At 38.2% G+C, this 25,574-nt stretch overlaps 1 long non-coding RNA gene across 1 annotated transcript; it reads right to left on the reverse strand.

Moving 5' to 3' along the window:
• Nucleotides 1-2,414: 2,414 nt before the first annotated feature.
• LOC145984371 (uncharacterized) lies at nt 2,415-17,921 on the reverse strand. The gene is made up of 3 exons (XR_014441300.1): nt 17,842-17,921; nt 11,825-12,009; nt 2,415-2,500 (listed from the first exon to the last, which is right to left on the reverse strand). It is a non-coding gene; the product is annotated as an uncharacterized LOC145984371 (long non-coding RNA).
• Between the last annotated feature and the right edge of the window lie 7,653 nt (nt 17,922-25,574).

Consider the following 25,574-nt stretch of genomic DNA (forward strand, 5'->3'; position numbering starts at 1 on the left):
TTGTTGCTATGGTGTATTTTCGCTTGTAGAATATTATTCGACAGTATAAATAATGACAGTGGTAACCAAGAAGCTATTGAATGGGGATGCATACATGTGGGATAGAAAATGCCATTATCAACGGCTCGTATCATCGAATTTTTTGGCCTTGATGTCTTCTGCACACTGTGAAAGTTGTCTGTTGTAGGGTCACACCACTGTATTTATGTTGAAGACAATTAAAAGTATAAAAGAAGAAATGTTGCAGTAAAACAAATTCCGATTGACAGAATTTCGTAATTAATAACGTACTTAATTTCTTGAGTGTTTTGGACAAATAACGATATATGTTAAAAGTACTTCAGGCAATTTTTTACCCTAAAAATCTAGCAACGATTCTGCTGTGAAGTGAAATCCTATTTACATAATATTAAATAACCCTAAGCCATTGAGTGGCAGGATGGACATCAGTTGCAGAAAAACCCTGATTTCGGAGAAAGAAAACAAAGTTTTTTATCCTTCTGCTCAGTGGTGGCGAAAAGGGATCACAGATCTTGCGGTGAGGGTGGAGAGCTAAATGCCCCTTATATGGTTGGTTTTGTATTGGAGTCATTGAGGGACCTTTCTTCCATAATGTAAAGAGTATAGAAAATTCCCCTCTATTCTAATTATGTGAAACATTTGTGACCGAGCCAAGACGAAAAGGAATGGACTGTCCCGACTATATCGGTACGTCTGATAGCCTTGCATCGATGGTTATAGAACTAAAATAGCCCAATATTGCAGACTGCATACTTCTAGAGCCTGCCTCTGTCCAGAAACAACCTATTAATTTGTGCAAGGACAAAATCGAAATTCATGCAAAATTTGAAAAACCATCAACGTAATTTTTGTAGGTTTTTATACGTTCAAATTAAAATTTGTCATGGCTCGAGGGGGAGGTCCATGGCCCTCCTGCCCCCCTTGGGTATGGGCCTGGGTCAGGCTAAATCCTTTCGTTGTTACGTTAAATGTAGTGTATTAAAACGGTAAAAAAAACTATTCCGCGCTAACGTCAGACAATACACCAAGCAGGTGTTTGAGTTTAGTACGATGAGTCATATCCTTGACTAAAAAATAAGACAAGTCACAGATAAACGTATTGTTTAAGTGGACAAGGTGACGTAAATATAAGACACATTTGTTGATTCTCCGTGTCTTTATCAGGTAAGGCCGTACCTAAGGAGAGCCATGCTCTCCCCCTCAAGCTATGAAATATTTTAATGTGAACTATAAAAACCTAAGGAAATAACATTGATGTTTTTTTTAAAAATTTGCAAGAATTTCGATCTTGTAACGATAAGGGGCTGGACCCGTATAATGTGACGGGTGTAAAATAGCCTTAGTGCTGACGCACCCACAATTTTAAATTCAAATTCAAATTCATTTCGGAAAGGGTCTGTAGCTCCATCAGCTCCCCCCTACGTACGCCAGTAAGCAAACGGATTTACTCTATCACATATAGCCACTAGAGTACGCAGTATTGTTTCTCGTAGAGGGCTGGAATTGTAAAAGTGGATATCACATAGCTGCGTTCTAGGAAGGGTGGGATACACTATTAAATATTTCATAAATACCATTTTAAACCTTCGTTTTTAAAGACTGAAATGGAAATCAGGAGTCATTTTTGGGGAGTTTGCATTTACCACTTTGGTTTTTCCGGAGTTCTTCACAATCTCATTTGTAAAATTTGATTTTCTGGAAATTTCGGGGGGAGGGGGTGCTGTAGCCCCATCAGCTCCTCCTCTGCGTACACCAGAGCCTGTTGCTACTGAATTACTAAGAAGACTACCACGTTAATATCACATGTAACACTTCATTACAAACCAGAAAATAAAACAGTGCAGAATCAGAATTGTCTTGTTAGTTTTCGGTTCTGGTGAATATCCAAGTGAGTACAAGCTACTTGGCTCGTTCCTTATCGTTGCGCTTTGCTTTATTGACACGCAGAACCCAAAACGTGTCAATTGACACACATATTTTGATTTCAATAACACGTTAACGTGCATAAACTGCAAATGATGCACCTTTTAATCTGTCAAGTCGTACATTTACGACATACTGTACTTCCACAACAAGAGGGTATGGCAATGAGTTCTCCACAATCACCAATACTAAGCATGTATATACATACTGGCATTCAGAGAAGTATTAAATGTTCTATGGTCTGGATTACACAATCTCAATAAAAGAATGATATTTTAAAAAAAAGCATTTATTTACTTCTCACACTTTGAATACACAAAATATTCATGATAGAATGATATAAAAAACACATTTATTAACTTCTTACATTTTGACTTCACAAAATCTTAGTGATGGAAAAATAATTTTAAAAAACATTTATTTACTTGTTATATATTTTGATTTATCATGTGAAAGGTGTTCCGTAAAGGTTGTAGTGATATTCTAGTGATTGCAATACTGAAGATCCCTGATTCTTTAAAGCCATGAATTTTGGAAATAGTTACTTGGCGAGGACCTGTGGAATAGGAATAGATATATAATAATCATGCAGCAAATTGAATTAAAGAAAAGCTTTAATATAAGTAATATAAGTCTGTAGTCATTGTTGCATTATCACAACATGCTGCACTTCAGCTCTAAATGTAGGAAACACACAAAAATATAATATACTGTAAAGATGTAACATAGATCGAATTTTCGTACGACGTCTCAAAATGTTAATTATTCATCTCTACATGTTACAAAATTGCACAAAAGTATGCTTCAACGTTTTACACCGAAATTCGATTTTTGGTTTGATTTCCGTTTAGACTCTCTTCACAATACGAAAAGTAAAACTTGCAACAAGTAAATTACGTTGAAGAATTGAGGCAGTTACACGAAGACCGTTGTAACTAACGTTTATGGTGACAGAAATGTAAATATGGAAAAACGTCATTCATAGTTTAGAGAATAATGACGATAACTGTGATATTAGTTGTACCTTTTGTGGACATTTGGAATCTTTTCTACACATCGAAACTTCCGTTTGGAAGAAACACGTGACAGAGAACATGCCTGATTGTTGTTCCATATCTGTGAAATTTTGCGTTTATTGGTTCATTGAAAGCTAATTATAGTCTCGGTGACCAAGCACGTTGAGTACTGTACTCATTATCTCGCCTCTGATGGTTCTGGGTTCGAATTCTGGAAAGGGCATGAGCGTTTAAAAGTAGAGTCCTGATAATTCGAGGTGGACGGGACCGAGACTACGTTGAATCAGCATCCCCTGGCCCCCCCAAAAAACTTCGCACTGTACGCAATAACGTATAGGAAATGGGGAGAGGAGAAAGAAAAAAAATATAACAAAAAACTACAGTATGTGAAAAAGGTATCTGCAGTAATATTGTGAATATTGTACTTACATTTGCTCACGATTATGTTAGGAAAACAATAGTCAAATACTGAACGTACACTTTAAAGGAATGATCAAGTGCCTTTTGATTAAGGTCGCTGCATAGTTTCTGTTCACACCTTCCACTTATCTGAGCACTTACCAGCAGAAAACTCCGATTTCTTTTGCCTGGGATTATACGGAACATCGGATTATCTAGACTCTACTGTATTTGATCTTTCACATCTAATCAAAATTGATTCTCTCAGTACCAACTAACCTAACACCAACACTGGCGTACGCAGGATATTCTTTCGGGAGGGGCTGAAATTGTATACGTGGATGGTACATTGCTGCTTTCAACGGCGTGGGGCCCGAACCCGTCCAATTATTTGTCGTGTTATTATTATTATTATTAAATTTGCTATTGTTATATATTTGCTTATTGAAATATTGAAATCAGTAAATAACAGATTTAAAATAGTAAGGATGCATTGTTGACGTGCATTAGTATCATGATACATGTAAGGGAGGATTTATGAGATTTTCAAACTTATGAGAACCCGATGCTTCTCAAACCCTGCATGCTTTCCAGGAGGCGGCATACACAATAAAATATTTCTTATATTAGAAACTTTCCACTCTTAAAAATGGCAAAGGGGGTCATTATAAGGGAAGTTTACATTTACCACTCTGGATTCTCCCGAGTTCTTCACTGCTTTTAATTGAAAATGTTGATTTTCTGAATATTTCGGAGAGGGCTGTAGCCCCATCAGCTCCCTCTTCGTACGCCAGTGAACACCAACGATCTACGTATTTCTTGGAAATATAACAAAGCCTTTGTACTTGTAAATGATTGTGCAAGCTACCATTTCTTCGTGTTACGAATACATTTTCGCTGCAGCTTCTGAGAAATATTTACGCATTGTATAGTTATTTGTATTGTTCAATACATTTCACCTAAACTATTCGTAATAATGCCTCTCTCTGTTCGTACTGTTCCGTTAGGCCGTTCGCCGACTTAACTGTTTGGCTACGAGAGGAATAGCATGAGCAAGTTCAAGATATCTAAACACTGATATATAACCAAAGCGTCACCACTGTATCTGCTTTGTTTCGTGGTTCCTCGGCTGGGTCGTGGAGCGACACTCCGTTGGTCCATCAACAGGGTGGCTACAAACAAGCAGAAATGAAATTCCCTGACTTTTCCAGGTTTTCCAGGACAAAATTTACATTTTTCCCTGACAATTACAAACTAAACTAAATTGATGTTTTTACAAATGGAAATAATAAACTCATACAGATCCACATATGGTTTTGCTAAGTATGAATATTATCTTCTATGAAATTGACTTAATTTCTCTATTCTCTATGACTTGAATTCAAACTGCAAAATAGTGAATTTGGAAAATTATTACAATTCACAAGCTAAGGAAGGATTATGGAATTTTGTCATATGCAGTAAGTTTAAAATAACATACTTGCTTATTGTAAAGTTACGACTAAATGAGATAAGAGTGACTGATTAAGAAATACAATTTGTAATTTATCAGTCTCCTTATACATTCTCGGTATTATATGTTGATATTTCCACTGAGGTTTGGAACCCTCTGCTTGCAAAAACTATGAGTGCGGACTCATTTTTCAATGCATAAAGTTACTTCTCTCTTCTCCGTAAAACAAACAACTTAACTCTTGCATATAAGTTTTCAACTGAATCAAACAAAAGAAAGTGTCATATTTCCTTACATTATCGATGGGATATCAAGGAATTTATAGAATTGCATTGTATAGGTACCTGATTTAGCTAACCAACACATTAAAACAGGAACACACTAATAATAAAAGCTTCTGAAAGTTCATATACGAGGGGCATCCTGGAAAAGCTCCAATGGTACCTATACGCAGCACTAGTGGTCAGAGAGCGACACACACATACAGGCAGGAAGAAGTGGCATGTAGCTGTAATCTGGTACAGTTGCAATGTAGCCGGTTTAGGACAGTTCTAGGTTAAAGATTGCAGCTCTCATACAGTCTCCCACCGACTGCGATGTAGCCTACATTGCACACTCAGAATTTGGCACAGAGCAATCGTGAGAGTTGTGCAGACCGGACGTCGTGAGTGATAGGATGGTCAGATGATGGTGCAGACAATTCACGGAAGGCCAATCGAATGTGCACAACCCCATAGAGCTGAGTACACACGGGCCCTTTGCATCACTTCAGGTGAGAGAACTTGGACCACTCCCTGTACAGCCCTGGCCTTGAATGTACCTACTTTCATCTCTTTGTTTAACTGAAGAGGTTTCTGGCAAGGCAAGGATTTGACAGCTACATTGCGGTAGAGATTGTTCCACTCTTTGGTGTCACACACATATACCATGGGCATACAAAATTTAGTGCCATGGTGCGACACATGCCAGAACAACGGTGGTGATTATGCCGAAAATTTTTCCCAAAATTCACATTTTCATTTTAGCGCATTTTCTGGCAAATATCTGAAATTATACCTTCATGGTGTTTTTAAACTACTGTTTCAAATTGTAAGTCACATGGCTTATGCCTCTTCGCGAGAGTTTGATATCTTGAAAGTTATTTTCCATACCCCTTTATTAATTTTAAGGGAAGGATTTTAGATAATGAAATTTTGGTGTGGGGTTAGGGCCCCACACTTTCTTGATCACGGCTGAACGTGGGGATGATGTGATCAGCACCACACTCTTGGCTGCCTTTATCCCTCAAAGTTTCCTCAAGGTACCAGCTTCGTATGATGCTGGGTGGGCGCCGGAGCAGTTTGAATAGGTGGAAAACATCCCGGTTCTCCCCCGCTGGGGATCGAACCTGGGTCTCTCGCATAGTAGTCAGATGCCCTAACGACTGAGCTCCATTATTACTCAATCGAGAAATGCCGATAGAACGCACTTAGCGTGGTAATTCAAAACATATCTCGTGCGACAAATACGAAGATGTGGCTCCCGTGTGACGGTAGATAAGCACTCAATCTCCTGTTATAACCTTGCCACTTTGCTCTGTGATGCAAATGGTTTTGATAGAAGTTGAAAAAATCGTGGGAAATATATGATTTAATGTGGCTGTCGGAATCATTTCACGTACGTATAACTCTATAGTTTACTCTTGAGTAAAATGTTGGAAAACTTGAATGTTCTTTGTACACAAACATGGCCTAGAAAAGACAAGGATGTTGGATTTCATGGTTTTAGGACATTTCTTTTAAAAAAATCGCTAAAAATGCCTACAATTCGCATTTTTTGCCAAATTCGCATTATTTCGATATTTCGAACGGGCGAAAAATGTGTCTAGACATCACTGCACATTCCTAAACATAATTTCGCAGCAATTACCATTTTTAACGGTTTTGGCGTTTGCAAAAAATCAATGTACCTACTAATTGGAAATTACTTTCTGGCCACCCCTCGTATAAATCAGTAGATGGAAAGTGAAAATTTAGCAGGGCTGGCAGAGAAAAGTCAATTCTTGAAGGAAGTGATTTGCTGTTATGAGTGAATGATTCGAGTAAATATGATATTAAAATATTTACGTATTTATTATTAGTATTTTATTTCATAATATTGGACATTAACTTCACTCAGTGAGAAATTTAAGACCATCTCTCACGAGATTAAACAGACAGGACAGAGAGTGGCATTAATTTCATTTCAATACTAGTGTTGCAGTAAATTTGATGTTGGGAGCATGCACTTGCCAATTTTTATAACGTTCACCAATGTAGATTTATGTTTAACTTTTTCGTGATAGTATTCAATATATATCCCATTTGGTTGGGTTCTTCTTGATATGTAAGAATAGTGCAATGTCATTGTAAACGTATGTTAACTTGTGCGAAACCAGTAATGCGTCAGGATGATGAAAGAAAACCTTCGTAAGCACTGCTACATTAAATAATGTGAAGTGAGCCAGAAGAGTAATAAAATTCCAGCAGCATATTTGCAGTCTAAAGCTCTTCTTGTTTATGCATGCGATTTTTTTTGGATGTTTCAGTCCATGCAATTTCTGTCGCATGGTGTAGTGAGATACTTTGTCGGGTGGTGATATTCGACAAAAATCGTATGTATCAATGGAACATATTTGTTTCCATGTTCCTTCAGTTTGCCCAACAAAATGCCTAACTACGACGTCTGACAACTATCGGACGGCGCCACCGGCTCTTATCCCCTCCATCTGTTGACAAGTTCCCTTACTACTCCCATACGGACAAGAAAAAATGATAATTCAATGCATTTTTCACCACATAATATTTAGAGGCTTAACCTTTACTCCTCCAATGATACCAACCATTATGGTATCATCAGGGTAAGGTCGTACTGGTCCGATGATACCATATGGTATCATGGTGCTGATTACGAAATGAATGTGCGTTTTGGACCTTCATACTCTTATGTTTGGGTGGAAAAACTGACACAGGTCTGGAGCAAGCCTGGGAAATTCATATTGATGGCCAAGCTCTCCGCCCCCCCCCCCCCCCTCCGCAACATATCCATGCCACATTTCCGAACAGAGTTTCTTTCACATTTTGGCTCATAATTCAACTTGTATGGCACCAAAGAACATGAAACATGTTTCATTCTCTTGAGAAATATCCATTCTTTGAAAAGAATACTAAAGTTCCCACCGTCTTCCCAAATAGTGGGAGAAGAGGGGGTAAACTCCAGATGTTTTTTTTTGTTGTTTTTTTTTCATTGAAACTCGGTAGTCGCTCCCCCCAAACCCCCTTTCCTCGGTTCGACATTCTGAATTGTACACCGTTGCATGCTCTGATGTTTTAGCTGCAAAACAAAACTTATCCGAAGTAGATTGCTCCCATAGTGCCCAAGTTATAACAATTTTCCTCCAAAAATGCAAATTACCTATTTTTCGTAAAAAACAGTTTCACATTTTGGCATATTATTCAACTTGTATGGCACCCGAGAACATGAAACATGTGTTTTATTCTCTTGAGAAATGTCCCTTCTTTGAAAAGAATGTAGCAAACTCCCGATATTTGTCTTTTCCATTGAAATTCGGGGGTTGCACCACCCCCAACCCCCTTCCTCGGTTCGGCGTTCTGAATTGTACACTGTTGCATGCTCTGATGTTTTATCTGCAAAACAAAACATATCCGAAGTAGATTGCTCCCGTAGTGCCAGAGTTATAACAATTGTCCTCCAAAAATGCAAATTACCTATTTTTCGTAAAAAAAAGAAAAATCACATTTTGGCATATTATTCAACTTGTATGGCACCAAAGAACATGAAACATATTTCAATCTCTTTGGAAACGTCCATTCTTTGAAGAGAATACTAAGGTTTGCGCCTTCTCCCCAAAAGAGAGGGAGAAGAGGAGGTAAACTCCAGATTTTTTTTTTCATTGAAATTCGGTAGTTGCGCCCCCAAACCCCCCCTTCTTCGGTTCGGTGTTCTGAATTGTACACGGTTGCATGCTATGATGTTTTAGCTGCAAACCAAAACTTATCCGAAGTAGATTGCCCCCATAGTACCCGAGTTATAATAATTTTCCTCCAAACATGCAAATTACCTATTTCTCGTAAAAAAAGAAAAATCACATTTTGGCATATTATTCAACTTGTATGGCACCAAAGAACATGAAACATGTTTCAATCTCTTTGGAAACGTCGATTCTTTGAAGAGAATACTAAGGTTTGCGCCTTCTCCCCAAAATAGCGGGAGAAGAGGAGGTAAACTCCAGATTATTTTTTTTTTCATTGAAATTCGGTAGTTGCGCCCCCAAACCCCCCTTCTTCGGTTCGGTGTTCTGAATTGTACACAGTTGCATGCTATGATGTTTTAGCTGCAAACCAAAACTTATCCGAAGTAGATTGCCCCCATAGTACCCAAGTTATAACAATTTTCCTCCAAACATGCATATTACCTATTTTTCGTAAAAAAAGAAAAATCAGATTTTGGCATATTATTCAACTTGTATGGCACCAAAGAACATGAAACATGTTTCATTCTCTTGAGAAATGTCCATTCTTCGAAAAGAATACTAAAGTTCGCACCTTCTTTCCAAATAACGGGAGAATAGTGGGTAAACTCCATATTTTTGTTGTTTTTTTTTCATTGAAATTCGGTAGTCGCTCCCCCCAAACCCCCTTTACTTGGTTCGGCGTTCTGAATTATACACCGCTGCATGCTCTGATGTTTTAGCTGCAAAACAAAACTTATCCGAAGTAGATTGCTCCCTTAGTGCCCGAGTTATAACAATTTTCCTCCAAAAATGTAAATTACTTATACATTTCGTAAAAAAAATAATAATCACATTTTGGCTTATTATTCAACTTGTATGGCACCCAAGAACATAAAACATGTTTCATCTGTTGAGAAATGTCCATTCTTTGAAAAGAATACTAAAGTTTGCGCCTTCTCCCCAAAATAGCGGGAGAAGAGGGGGCAAACTCCAGATTTTTGTTTTTTCCATTGAAATTCGGGGGACGTGCCCCCCCAAGCCCCCTTCCTCGGTCCGGTGTTGTAAATTGTACACCGTTGCATGCGCTGATGTTTTAGCTGCAAAACAAAAGTTATCCGAAGTAGATTGCTCCCATAGTGCCCGAGTTATAACAATTTTCGTCAAAAGACTGTTCGAAGTCAATCAAGACGAAATTCCCTGACATTTCCCATACTTTTTTTGACACCTCAAATTCCCTGACTTTTCCCGGTTTTCCAGGTTTTCCAGGTCTGTCGCCACCCTGATCAAAGGTTCGTGATTGGGTTCGCCCAACCCCTTTACACAGACTGACTTAAAGTTTACATATTACATTTCCTTTCGTATGAGCTTCAACCCATCAGTACATCTTATTTTCCTTTCTTAGAACCTAATAAACACTATTAAATGATTACAAGATTAATGTACTTTCACCAAAAGTGATTCTGATATCTACAAAATCATTATGTATATTATTCTACAAATTATTAATTTAAAGTAATTTAAATCAGTTATTTTTTTTTAAAATCCATCTTGTTCCGGACCCTCGTGTTACGACTAACGGCGTCCGAGGCACTAGTTTGATCTCTTTAGATGTTGAATAATGAAATCGTAGTCGGACAGAAATTGTGAAAAACGTCACAGGCGGCCTTTTACGGTAGTTGATTGTCGTATACTTTGAATACATTTGGAATCAGTGTGTAATATAAATCTTTTGAATAGGATGTACTGCCGAAAAGCTTTTAAAGTAAAAATGATGCCAGAAAGTCTTAACATGTTCATATCCTGTTCCCTTTCCTTATCTATTAGTATCCTGCTGACATATGCAATGGGCTTGACATTTCCTTGTGGATCTTCGTGAGCGATGATCTCCCCTAAAGCGATTTCGCTACTCTTCGTGTATATGTAAATCGTGAATACGAAGGGAGTGATGTATCTGGCTAATACTGGGCTCATGATTAGTGAATCTTTTAAAGCATAGAATGCATCATTTTTCTGTTCTCCATTAAAATGTTGGAATGTAGCTTCTGACTTCATGTTATACTCACGAATGTAAATTTTTCGCCACTGTATTTTTCGACTAGTAAAGGGACCTTTAGTGAAGTTAATAATCTCTGCTGGCGCTCAAGAAGCTATGCTGCCACATTAACGATTTCTGGACTTCGAAATATTTCAGGGCGGTCAGGTAACTCTTGAAGAAGTGTACATATTTAATAATTCTACAGGAATATGAAAAACGATCCATTCAAAAGCCAGATTTTTACAACTACTCCTTATGTCTAACTATGGATTTCATGTCGAAAGTTGAATTTAAAATCTAGGGTGTTCGGGAAAGGTACAAAAGTCGCAAACTGCGATTTAATGCTGCTTTCAGATGTCATACTGAATCAAGTAAAGAAAATATTATAATTTTATATTGGGTATGTGTAAAGATTGTAAACGTGATGTCTGTAATGTTTACTATCATAAGAATATACCTAAAAAACCTGTCTGCTGTAAAATTGCATTTATAACAAAAATCAAATCAAAATTGCATTTTTGACTTCAGTGATTTTTCCCGAACATCCTAGAATTTAGATACGAGTGTGGTAGATAGATAAATGATAGCTGTGGAACAAGAAACATGCAGCCAAGTATTGTATTTTCATTGATTTCAAACACTTGTGGATAAAACGAACAAAAAAACAGCCACTGAAAAAGAACTGTTTTCAAAAAAGCCGTTGTTCGGGAAAAGGCACATAAGTCAAAAAACGCGATTTCCTGTTGCTTTCATTTAAGTCACACTGAATCAAGTATAGAAAATATTATAATTTTATATTGGGCATGTGTAAATATTCTAAACAGTGATGATTCAACATGTGAATCATGTATGTAATTGTTGCTATTAATATAATACACAGAAAAAAACTGTCTGCAGAAAATTTGCATGTTTTGAATTAAGTGCTATTCCCCGAAAAGGCTAGATATGAGAAAAAAAAGATATCTTTTAAATTTGTCCGTACTCACCATCTATTGGTTAGAATCGCATTGGCTTCTTGGCTGGAGGATCTGGCTTCTTCGGGGTTGGGTTGGTCTCCGGCTTCTTCTTCAAGAAGGGTGCAACCAGTGCCAGAGGAAGAGAAACTCGTATAACAGGCCGTTGAGGCTCTTCCCTTTGGTTTTCTTTGCCAGTTGCTGGAGTTTCTGGGGTTCTGCAATGATAAATAACATAACAGTAGGTTTCTAACCATGGGCGCCAGCAGAGGGGGTACTTGCCGCCCCTGATATATCAGCAAAAAGTTCACATAATTGGAGTGGGGAAATTGCAGCGTGAAAACATATAAAGGGTGCCATGAAATACAGCAAATGAAGTGGTCTCCGTTTGATATCTGTGCATCGAGAAAAAGAACATATTGACAAAGTAATCTGTTCATCAACAAAGTGAAAGGTGTTTATGGAAAGGAAGCAAGTCGAATCCACTTGAACTCTGAACTTGAAAGCAATACCAATTCAATTTCAGTTTTATGATTTGTAAAATAATAAAAGGACAAATGTAGGTCTTACGACCAAAGGGCAAGATATAAAAATCTTACTCTGCCCCCCAGTGGTCGAAGTGGAAATGCCTAGCTGGGAGAAGAGCAAAGGATGCATTGTCCAGTTTGGAGAAAGGTGGAGGATGTTTGTGTGGATGAACATGGAGAAAATGCAGTTGGCGGGGAGAATCCTATGCAAATTATCCTAGCGAGGGGATGCTTTGTAAGAATATTTTTAACTGGGGGATAGCATCCCCCACGTTTCCCACACTTTAAACACTGCTGCTTCCCTCGGGAAAAAAATCCTGCGGGAGCCTCTTTTTCTCTCCGAAGACCATTATTTCAACAAGATTCATCGCTACATGTGAAACACGTGTAGCGGTTGTAACACGAAAAAATTTCGATATCTTCGTACATCCCGCTATTTCAGCCCTATATTAATCGCGACGAAAAAATATGGACGGTGAATGCATATTTTATCATATATTTTAATCCATAACATTCGTGTTTTATCCAGAGAGCATAGTTTCGCACTGATTTGCGAATATCTAGACCCCAGGGTTGGTAGGTGTCCTTTCATTAGTACTGGGTATTTTTAAAGTTTGCATATTTATGAGATAAAGATGGAATTTGGTCTAGTATGGGAAAATTCACATACATAAAATCCTTCCTGTACTGATTTATACGCATGATAGACTAGCAATCTCTCACGATTTGACTGAGAGCCTTCTGGGAATTGCATTCCGCGGAAGGCCTTATTCAGTATTTTTGAAAATCCTTTGGAATTCCACAATAAAAATTCTTCATAGTTTTGAAATAAACGAAAGCTGTTTTATACATGTAAAAATCTTCAGTTTTTTGGAATGCTTAGCAAACAAGGTAAGATATAAAATCTCTATATATCTCCAGTGAAAGTAATATGTACTGTTTTCGGGAGTCAATTAATATAAGCCCAAGATAATATATTTCTACTAGTATTGGAAGTGGGGGGGGGGATATGACACAGGAATTCTAGTTAAGATTTTGGCTTCAGATAAAATTAATATACTGAAGGATAGCTACATAAGTAGCAATAACATACATAACGTGGCAATAAAACCATTGCCAAATGTTTAAAACGAGCTATAAGATTTTTTCTGTTTCAATATGTTACAATATAAACACAAAATGCAATGCAAATAATACACCCTGCAATGCAATTTGATGAAGTTTAGTAAATCACTCTATGAGTTTCTTCAGCCGCGGTCAATGACTTTGTAACTTCAAGTTCAATCATTTGACGGTGCTAGTGGATACCGCATCTTCTTTTCCACAGGCTATGACAAACATTCTTAATGTGTTTAATATCTGCATATTGCAACACTGTGGTACCGTCGCTTCACATTCAAGCAATACATTAACTTTACCGCTAACAACTCATTGCACACGAAAACGTGAAGCGTAACCTTGGATACAGTCCGGGGCTGAGATGATTCTCGATTGTAAACGTTTCCATAGTGCGTCACATCCTTGCATGCATGCAATCCTGCGCATTTTCAGTGCGGGTTGTCTGTCTATAGGCGTACCACAGTCTCTTGCACTGTGGAACTACGTTGGATCCGATTCGTAAGTGACGCTGTCACTTGGTACATTATTTGGCATCTTTTATTTGATGGCTTTAAAAAAAAATAAAGGTAAGTCGGTTTCTAACCCTCGATCGGTCGCTGGTGAGCGCCGCGCTCACTTTCAATTTTAATGAAGTGCCATTTTAACAGTATTTAAAATATTGGCCTGTGGTGCTCTCTAGCTGACTTTTAGAGTTTCACGAGCGAACTGATCACATTTTTATGAGATGACGTAAACGGCATTATTAGAGAGACCATTGTTGTGGAAATAGTGTTGTCAGAGTGAGCGCAGAGCTCTAACGCAACCAATTACGTTATATATATATTTTTTTATTTACATTTGTGCATTATTTAGTCAATAGGTCTCCTGTTTCTAGCGAGTTTTCGTACCTACATGTTCTTGTCGTGAATAGAAAATTCTAAAAGTGTCGCAGTGATTTTATATTATATCATATTTATGAAGATCAGATGGAACTACCTCAGAGGAACATGCTCTTTTTGTTAACGGTGAGACTTGTTGGCTTTGACGAAGTATATACTACGCTGTTTGAAAACAAATAAAACATTTTAAAACAAAAATGTAATGAATAAGGAGGATTATAATAAACAGATCATTAAAAGTACAAATAATAAATTTTAAAAAAATAAAATACGGTTAAATATGCCTGAAAAGCAAGGGTGAGCGCCGCGCTCACCAGCGACCGATGGCGGGACTCGAGTGAGCGCGACCGATCGCGGGCTAAATGAAAATAATTTGCCTCAATCTTTATTCCCCTTATTATGGAATCCTCAATGATTTTTGACGGGTGAGATTTTCTAGGAATCAGAACGTATGGAATTCTGGGAACTCTCCCATGCAATTAGGGAGGATCGTTCAGTGCAAATAATAATGCGTGGACGTGGATGAACCGCACCACGTAACAAATAAGAGACGCTAAGAATAACAAATGTGACTTGCCTAACCTTCTCGTGAATGATGTAACAACATTCTTGACGTGATACGATTCTATATTAATAGTAAAATTATTCTGTCTAAAACTGGGGACAGCTTCCCCCCCTCCCCCGTGGCTTCCCTTAGCGTTACATTGTCACGTGTTACGTTGATGGGGTGAGCTTCAGCAATTTACACATACACGCAATAAACCTACAAAAATGTCAACACCCTACCAAAGCTTTTCACAAACGCCCAATTTATGGTCATGTTGGCTGAAAATTCACTCTTACACCCCTCCCCCCAACAGGAACTTACACCACACAGATGGAAAATTTTAGATATACCGCTGCTGAGTCTGAAATTCATGTGCGTTTCTAGCCAGATCCAAATGTGCGTAGCCTTTTCAACGCATTCTCGCTATCGTTAAGAATTGGCAACACCGCTGTTACTACCCTGAGCAGTCTCGGTGGTAACAAAGCTTCTCATGCTAGTGAAAGAGTATGTGGAAATGTAACTTCTGGAGTGACACAACACGAGTTCACAGTAGCTAATCCCCCAACCCCTCACACACACTAGGTTGCGGCAGGTGCTGGAAAATAGCGGTAAGGGTAAGGGATAGAAAAATCAGTTCTACTTGAACAAAGAAGTTCACTTCATTTTGTGAAGAAACAGATTAAAAATTCCTTCGTATCAGTACAAGAGAAAAAAGATTTAACATTCATTGCAAAATTCATTGTGTTGGCTTGGGAGAAGTATCAAGGCATTGCCTTTATTTTAAAACGTAACAATGCACTTTATGCACAGAGGCTAATTTGGAACTGTTGGCGGAAGCAGACGAGCTGAATTAACTACTCACTTGAATCGAACCTAGCACATTCAATATTTCTCCATATTTTTGCTTTCGAGATTTTAGATCAGCGTCGTTCCCAACTATTTTTGTACCATAAAACTATTATTTTTTAAAAAATGCAAGAGCCGCGGTCTGACTGCCACGCGGGGGACCCAGGTTCGATTCCCGGCGTGGAAATTTTCAATGATTCCCCATAGGTGGCTCTGGGACTAGGTACTTGAGGGCATCCCTTGGGGGTAAAGGCGGCCGGAGCGTGTTGCTGATCACATTACCTCCAACTATAGCCTAGATCGAAAATGCGTGGAACCCTGTCTCCTTACCACTGCCTTCATGTCCCGGTTCCACTAAAATAACAAACCATTTCAATGCTAAACTTGACATAACGTTGCCACTAATCAAAGATTAAATAAGTATCGTGTTACATTATCATAATATCTTCTCGCGACCCTACTTCATAACTTTCCGAGAGCCAAATGTCGGTAGCAGCATCCTACTGGGAAACACTGTCTTAGACTATAGAGTCGAAAACGGTCCTGTTAACTTACAAGTTTCACACTAGTAGAACTTTAGGTGTCATAATTTAGTTATTGTTGCAAAACACCTTTTTTATTGTTTAACGCAAGGGCGACCAAACTTTTCATGTGCAGGGTCAGAAACAATCTTGAGCGATTGGTCGTACACATTTTACTTACGCTAAAGATAATATATATATATTATAATATTATTAGGTTAATTAGTATTTAAGCGGGCTATAAAAAAATGTTGGTCGGATGTGGCCCGCCGGCCGTAGTTTGGGCACCCCTGATCTTTCTTCGAAGTCGCGTGGTTTTGTCAATGACAAAAGAGCCCTTTAGCTACGCTACACGGGCTATTTTGTAAGCATTTATTATTTTTTAATTTCATGTGTTACCCCCCATTTCCGATATGCGTAAGCATAGCTAGCTATATTCAGAAGTTTAATTCAATTCAAAACATGTACGACTAAATTGGCCTGCGTCTTGGAGATTCCACAAGTTTATTTCGCGACATAAGGTTCTCGCAGCCAGCAGCTTCGCCATTGTTTGATTTGAATTGTTGGTTCGCAACAATGTTTTATATTTTCTGATAACATAAACTTCCTACGGCAAGCACCATTGTGTATACGCCATTGTTTGATTTGAATTGTTGGTTCGCAACAATGTTTTATATTTTCTGATAACATAAACTTCCTACGGCCTCTGTTCAACTCATATCCACCGGCTCGGTGGCAGAACACGCAAAGTGCTCGACTTTTCGATCTCGCCACCGAAATTCCCGTGTTCGAGTCCCGGCCCGGACACGGGTGTTCTTTGCGAGTGTCCCTTCATCGATTTTATCTAATCAGCACTCCTCCTCATATTCGCGATTATCCAAACAAGACAGAAAAGCGACGTGAAATAACAAAAATACAAATCAATGGTTACCCCCCCCCCCCCCGCTCCGGTTACGGGCTGATATACGGCATGCAAAAAACGACCCAGATTTAATTAACACGAATCTAGAGACTTACGATAGGGAAGTTTTGTGTTTCATCCCCCCAACGAGAGCACATGTCATTGGTCCGGAACGGATTCACTTCTAAACTGTAAGCCCAGTTCCCATTACGTCATCGGAGATTGAAATCAACTTAAACAACCAGCATTATATTTCCTGATTATAGATTCACTTGTGATGGGATAAAAATGTCTGATCTCTATGTGGTGTAAAGTGATGTAAACGGGTTCGAATCCGTTGCACACACCGCTAACACGCTCAGTCAATTTTCCGCATAAGCCATCTTAAATGTTGCACAAAGATTCAAATCTCCAATAACGTAGCTACCGCTGCCCTTAGGAACGTTCCCCCACCCCTCGCCGATACATGTACATTGAACATTCTACGTGTAAAACATGGATTTTGGGACAGAAATGGGCATGTGGTCCGTGGTTGTATTAACAGTAACAGGTCATCAGAAATACTGCGCAGGCTCGAGCAAAACCGGAGTGGACATCGAAAACGCCAAATTTCTGCATCACACGACAATGAACGAATTATGTCAAGGCGGTTAATGCTTTTATACTATTCGTTAATAGCTATGGTATAATAACGTCATATTAAGTACTCACCTGCTTTGTTCCATTGTTTCCTGGCTTCGGAGTAACTTTAGATCACACCCTGAACACCGATCTTACAGGGAAGAATGACGTCTGGATACTGAGTTTACCGGCTAACTCGAGTCACCCTCTTATCAAAGCGATTGGCACAAATGTTGGTGGTAACAAACGATCAACCGTCTGCATGAATGCTGTTTTGGCTTCGTACTGGACTCTGCGGAGAACTTTCGGACCCAAAACAAACGCATGAATAAAGAAACGAACAACAAAGCGCGCAGTTTATTGTTCTTTTGCCCGCAAGCTTTGTCAACAATTGGTATTTAACAATACCTGTAAAGAAATTTGAGCGATAACTTATTTCTTAAAACGTAAAAAAAGCTTTCTTTCCACATGTTTCTTCATGACATTTTCATATCTTTCACTTTGACTTGTTCATTTCAAAGAATAGTGTAATTTTCGGTATGTCATGATTCATGTGCATTTACACAGGCTATATAATTCCTGAACAGATTAGAATGAATAAAAGCACATGTAGCAAATGATTTCCTTTTATGTAACTTTTTGAACTAATTAATTAAGATGATTTTTGTAGTGTTCTCTTGTGCATTGTGAAAATAGCTACGTAACTTCTGTGGTGTAAGGGTTAGCATCAGTGGCGTGCCCAGGATTTTCAAAAGGGAGGGGTTATGTATACTTTCTCTTCGTAGTTAGCCCTCATTTTGTCATATTTTCCTAACTTTGACGTTCTTTTTTTAGGAATACTGGGCCAAAGGGGGGGTTATAACCCCCACCAACCCCTCCTTGGGCACGCCACTGGTTAGCATAACACGCAGCGAAAACAAGAATACTGGGTTCGAAAGGAATGTATGTTATGAGTTTTTTCATAGTTCTTGATTTAAGTCCACAGATGGGCTAATCGGAATCCAAACCACAATGTGCCTCCACCGGCACCGGGTATCGAACCCTGGACCCCGGGACGTTACCACTACGTCACCAGGGAGGCCATGCATGTTCTGTTCCCTCCTCTCATCCATAATCGCGATTAAGGCGAAGAGGTGGAAAAGAGAAGTAAAATAACTAAAGTACATATGTTTACAGACAAGAAGAAAATTAACGGGGTTAAGTCCGCGCGTTTATTATGTCCCCATCGGCAACCCTTTCATGAAACTTAACACTGGCAAGAATAGCTAACAATAACCAAACCGCTCCAGATAAGCGCGTGCACTCAGACGTTGTTGCCACATTTTCTTTACATTTCTTGTAGTTGCAAGGCGCCTCTCGTTATTTTTGCGCCATAAACACGTGTGGGGTTGATTTTTTTTTAACTAGTTGTGTTGTGTTATTTCTTTGTTGTGTTATGGTGCTGTTTTGTTGCTTTGTTATAGTGTTGTGCTTTTTGTTTTTTCTTAGACTTTGCATAATGCAAGTTATCACTCACGGCTGCTAGTAAAAATCCCAAGTATGAAGACAAAACTGCAGGATATTATTTCCTTCATGGAGAGCAGAGGTGCCCATCCTCCCCAAAGCCAATGGCGCATTCCCCCAAAAAATCATGTCGCGCGTCCCCCCCAAAAAAACATCATTCGCTCCCTCAAACCATATCGTAATCCCCACAAAGTATTTAATTACGACAGCGTGTCTACCGAACACTATACTTGATCTGCCCCTCCTTACATAAAAAACGTTCAGTATCTTGAGTTCGAGATCTTCCTCTACATGGATCATGATCACGAAACTCAAGCATCACGCCCGGCCGCCTATATTCCCAGTGTTGTCCCCTCCGTAAACAGTGTAATAGTTGATGTCTATTTGAATGAAATACCATGTTACATTGTCCATATTTTTTGATTGTTCAATTTTCGAAAAACTTAAAGCTAGCACATTGATTGGTTAAATGTAGTAAATTAAAATATGTAAATATGCATATAAATAGTATTTTTGAGTGGGTTTATAAAACTCAATTTGAGTATTTAACACAAATTGTTACACAACTTAAGATAAATATAAAATATAAAATATTTAAACCTTGGCAAACCAAATAATATGCTCCAGCCGCATGGCAGATTCAATTTGTTTCACGAGACATTACAGAACCCTAGCTAGAAATTCTTAACCTCATGGCGATAATATAACAGGGTTCCTCTTTCAAAGAACTCACCCCCACCCTCCGTTTTCCTGCGGTAAATATAATTATTTTAGTAAAATCCATAACAATAATTACTTGGATTTTATCTTCACTGCAAATTTAAAATTTTCCTGTGACAAGTTAGAAATGCGTTACATTACATTAAGTTACATTAAGCAGTATACCAACACTAAGCATTATATTTTAAGAAGTGATGTTATTAATGAATATCGAGAATATCGTTTATGTCTTGTAATGCAGCTATAGTATAAAACTTCACATTCACCTCAGTAAAGCGCCAAACACTCATTCTCGCAACACATGATTGCGAGTGAAGCGAACAAGAAAATGTTTACATCCATTTCTTTGCAGGCTTTCAAGAATATTAATTTAATGGGGTGTCAATACTTTCTTAAGATCCCGAGATATTTAGTCTTTTCCAGCTTCTCTTTTGGCACGTTTGGGGTCGAAAACGTGTAGATGCAATATCGCTAAATACAGTCTCCAAAATTTAATGTTCGAACTCTCTCTCTCCACTACAGAAATCTCTCGACAATCTAAGATTTAACACTTTATCAAGAGCTTCCTATTTCCTCCTTTAAATTTAATACTCAATCCTACCACCAAAATTTCCATGCTAATTTTAGACAGCATTGCCTCCTCCAAAAAAATTAATTCTCAGTCTCTACACCAGAATTTCCGCAACAGTCTAAGACAATAGTAATACACAAGAATTGGATACATCCCTCAATTTAATGTTCAATCCCCCTCTAACTAAAATATCAGCCATAATGTAAGACCTAGAGTTGGATACTGTCCCCCCACCTTTAATTCAGAATCCCCCCCAGAAATAAGGCCTAATATGTAATAGTTGGATATTTCTCTCCCCTTAATACCCTTAAACACCTTCTTTTTAATCTTTATCTGTATTTCTTTTCTCTTTCCATATTCATTAATTTTGTTTCTCTTTCTATTTCTTTACCATTTCCTTCTGCTTTTCCTCTTTATCTCTTCTTCAATTTGGCAACATCGCTTTCCTACTCCAGTTTGTTTGCTGCTACTTCAAGAGAAAACCGCCCGCTTGGGGGGGGGGTGGCAGTCATGTTTAGCATACACCTAAACAGAATACAAAACGTGAATATGTGAGTTAAAAGAGCATGTATTTTTTTTATGGGAGTGGTAGGGGCGGATTGGTTCATTGGGCGACGAATGAGCTCTTCTGTCATTACCTGGCAGGGAAATTCACCCCTCTCAGAGGGAAGCAAAAAATCTGGCCTCAAATTTGGCCGGAGCTTATTTTTTAAAGAATTTAAAATATAATGACAATTCACATGAATTACAAAAAAAAGGTATTTTTTCTTCTAGACTACAAAACTGGACTTACTTTTTTGAAAGAATTTAAAATGTAATGACAAATTACATGAATTACAAAAAAACGGGTATTTATCTTCTTCTAAACTACAAAACTGGACTTATTTTTTTAAAGAATTTAAAATATAATGACAATTCACATGATTACAAAAGAAACAGGTATTGTTGTGAAACATACCTTTCTACGAACGTTAACTCCTGTTCTTCTGCTCAGCAAATTTTGTTATTACTTTTTCGTTGAAGCCCTCTATGTTTGAAATGTATTCTATCTCTATTGTAAGCAAGTGCCAAGGCATTTGGTCTGTCTTGTCCCATTGCATTTCTTAAGCAGGTTTTAATATGCTTCAATGTGCTGAAACATCGTTCAGATTCAGCTGTTGCCACTGGAGTTATTAAAACTATGTTTGTCATTTATACTGTTTCTGAAAAGGTACCTTCTAAATAATTTTAAATATAAAATGAATGCAATCTACTGATAGAGTTTATGTTTTTCAACTCTTCACTACAATAAAGAACACGAAGTTCCCTCTTTTGTTTTCCCTCTTCTATGAAGGGATAATAAATCTGGGAAGATGCCTCTGTTTAAAGATTGTTCTCTTTCATTATGTCCTCGTAGAGCAAGTTCATGTCGACCACAGAATTTTAAGCAATCGATAATTCTATTTAATATATGCCAATTTTTTCGGACAAATTCATTGTGTCTTGTAATTGACAGCCTATGTCCTTCATCAATTTGTGTTCGAACATCAACCCTGCCAACCTCACTCAAACATAGCGAATGAAAGCCACCAAAATACTACAGAACAACGCGCGAGATCGAACGCGTCGCAACGGAGCTAGCCCCGAATCAGCACTCAAATCCATTGCACTTTTCCCTTTTCTCTCTGCTAGCATGTGACCTTCACTGTAGCGTAGGTGGGTGTAGGCCACGCCTTCCTTTGCGACGTGCCCCGGAAAACGATAATTGACATCAATGCCGCTAGGAGCGCTGTCGTATCCATTGCAACTAGGGTGACCATCCGTACTGATTTTCTCAGTACAGTCCTTTTTTTTTGATGGGCTGTCCTGCAGAATGCGAAGCCATGTATAAAATTAAGATATGTCCTTTCTTTCATATATGTCCTGCGAAATGTCCTGATTTCTACTCCGGTCTCCGAAGTCCAAATGTCCAAATATTTATTTTCTATTTATATTTTCTTTTGTTTTTTCCATGTCAACAGTTTATGCAGTACATACTTTTCTGTTGTGGTCGGACTGGAGAGAATGAACATCCGGTTAGAACAATGCGTAGTTACCACGGCAGAGATCAGGTTGTAGACAGTTGCGAACAAAAGGGTCAGGTGGCGCCGATCTGTCCAGTTGTTGCGGGGTGCGTAGAGTGGAAGTCTCGTTCCTGAAGTGCACGTCTTGTATTTCAACACTGTCGGGTGATGATGCCTCCTAGGATGAAATGTGCATTTAATTCAGAACTGAAATCTCTTTATCCATTTCTTAAGAGAGGCAAAGGCGACAGTGATGTTCACTGTGAAAAATGTTCGGGTAAGTTTTCAATTGCAAACAGTGGAAGGTCTGAAATAACACGACATCTGCAAACGGCAAAACACAAATCTGCCGACGCTGCTGCTGCATCTAGTGCTACTCTTTCTACATTTTTTCGAAACAAGAATTTTGGGCCTAAAGAACAAAAATTGGCAGCAGCAGAAGCGTGTTTTGCATTTCATACAGTGCAACATAATCAATCGTTTCGTTCTACAGACTGTAGTTCGAAATTTGTTAAGAAGTGCTTCGAACCACAATATGCTTGTGCAAGAACAAAATGTGAAGCGATCGTGACAAATGTGATAAGCCCCTATGCAATTGCAGAGCTTCAGAAAGAGTTGGATCAGGTAAATTACATTACAGTTTACACAGATTCGTCGAACCATAAAGCTACGAAATTGTTTCCATTGTTGGTGCGCTACTTCCTTCCTTTGAGCGGAGTGCACGTTAAAGTTCTGGATTTTCAAGATCAGTGTGGTGAAACGTCCGATATTGTGTCTTCGTATATCCTGAACACATTAAATGAATACAACATTGAAACTAAAGTTGTTGGATTATGCGCTGACAACACCAACTGCAACTTTGGAGGAGCAGCAAGAAAAGGTTAAAAAAAATGTTTACAGTATTGTTCAGGAATGCTTAAACAAACCAATTGTAGGTGTAGGTTGTTCTGCATATATAGTGAATAATTGAGTACAAACTGCGATGGACTGTTTACCGATTTGCATAGAAAGTGTGGTGCACAAAATATACTCATATTTTTACATATATTTTGTGACTTCGTGGAGATACAGTTCTCAAAGCTTCTTTCTTATAGCAAAACTAGGTGGCTCTCTTTGTTGCCAGTCGTAGAGCACATACTTAAATTCGCACAGAACTTAAACAAAAATTAGTTGACAGATATAACTGCCTTTTTTGCCTCTTATAGTGCAGTCGAAACTGAAAAGTCTGGAGGAAAATGGGTTTGTTTGTATGTCAAGTTTTAAGGAACATGTGCGTTCATTTTATTCAACTTGTATTGAATATATTAAGCAGTGGTCCTCTCCCTTTTCTGAAATGACTGTGTTGGATTGGGTAAAACGGGATTCGATGATTGAATGGGACAGGGTGCAAAATAGCGTACAATTTTTCAACAAATGGCCAGGAAAGCAACTTAATAATTCTTATCTCTTTGATGAAATTTCAAATGTAAGAGCGTATGCTACTCTTGAAAAACTGAAAGCATGGAACACTGCTCAAATGAGAGTAGATTTAAGATGGGTTGAGATATTCAAATAATTATTTTCAGGAAAAATGTATTTCCTTTTATCAGGTATTTGATATTGTAGAGTTCAGTTTGTGCCTTCCAGCCACAAATGCACCCACTGAGAGAGTTTTCTCTTTAATGAATAACATGTGGACTGCTGAGAAGTCTCAATTGAAACTGAAACTCTGAAACACCTAATAATAACTAAATATAATTTCAGTTGTACCTGTAGTGAATTCCATGATATGGTTATGGAAAATACAAAGTTATTACATGCTATTCACTCGAAGCAAAAGTACAGAACCATTAAGGATGATACTTAAATATTGGTACATTTGATTATGAAATATTTGTTAATTTGAAGTTATTGGAATTGTTTTAAAGACTTAAAGTGTAAGTGACATGATCTCAACAAAATTTTGCTCACAACTGTAGTTTGTTTAATATGTCAAATTTTAAATACATTTAGTTTTCATTTTTGTTTTATGCCACTCATATACTTTGGGGATTCATAAAATAAAATAATAATTATTTTTAAAACTTTTGTCCTTTATGTCTTTCCTTTTTTGAAGAAAGTTTGTCATGGTATGTGTGCGTACTGTTTTTTGCTGGTAAGGATCTGGTAACCCTAATTGCAACAGACGATGAATTTACGTGGGTAAAATCGCCTTTTAAAAAACTCTGTGATAGTTATGCGTTATGGTGATTGATAATTACGTGAATACGTCCTTTTTCTTTAGGGGCTAAGCCCCGGAAGCCCCAAGGGACGAGACGCCACTGGTAGTTGTGATGGATCCCCCAGCGGCGGCGCCAGGATTAATCATCTAAGGGTACTAAGGGGTCTGCGGAATGATATTTTGGGGGTGTAATGTTGAAAATAAAGAAAACGTGAAACATGCTTTAGTCATTATACAGGTTGATAACTCGAACCTCAACATCTCGAATTCCTTGATAAGTCGAAATTTTTGTAATCCCCTTGAATTGTCCATAACACTCAATACTAATTTTACCTCAACAACTCGATTAAAACCTTGATAAGACGAATATTTGTACGGTTTATGGGATGACGTTCGAGCTCAATAACTCGAAGGTAGAGGATGAAAAACCTCTAAGAGTCGAAGTTAAATTATAATCACCTCTATAACTCGAAGTTTTAGTCGCACGGACCTCAATAAGTCGAAGTGTAGTGTGGTGCGTACGTACTACAATGTCAAGTGACCAACAATCGTGTCGGGACTTGAACTCCTTCACCCTGCCGTGTATGTAACCATCATTGTTAATGTGCTTAGTGTGCTAAGGAATGTTCATGTAATGATGCATAATTTTCTTTACTTTTTCCAATGTACGTACGTCTTGACAGTTCAATACGTACAATGCAGGCACGTATCAAAAGAGGGGGGGCTTAGTGGGCTCGAGCCCCCCGAAAGTTTTCAGTTTACACTAGATAAAATGAGGTTTTTGGTT

This window comes from Lepisma saccharinum, chromosome 2 (assembly GCF_977018435.1).
Source record: "Lepisma saccharinum chromosome 2, izLepSacc3.1, whole genome shotgun sequence".
NCBI lineage: Eukaryota > Metazoa > Arthropoda > Insecta > Zygentoma > Lepismatidae > Lepisma > Lepisma saccharinum.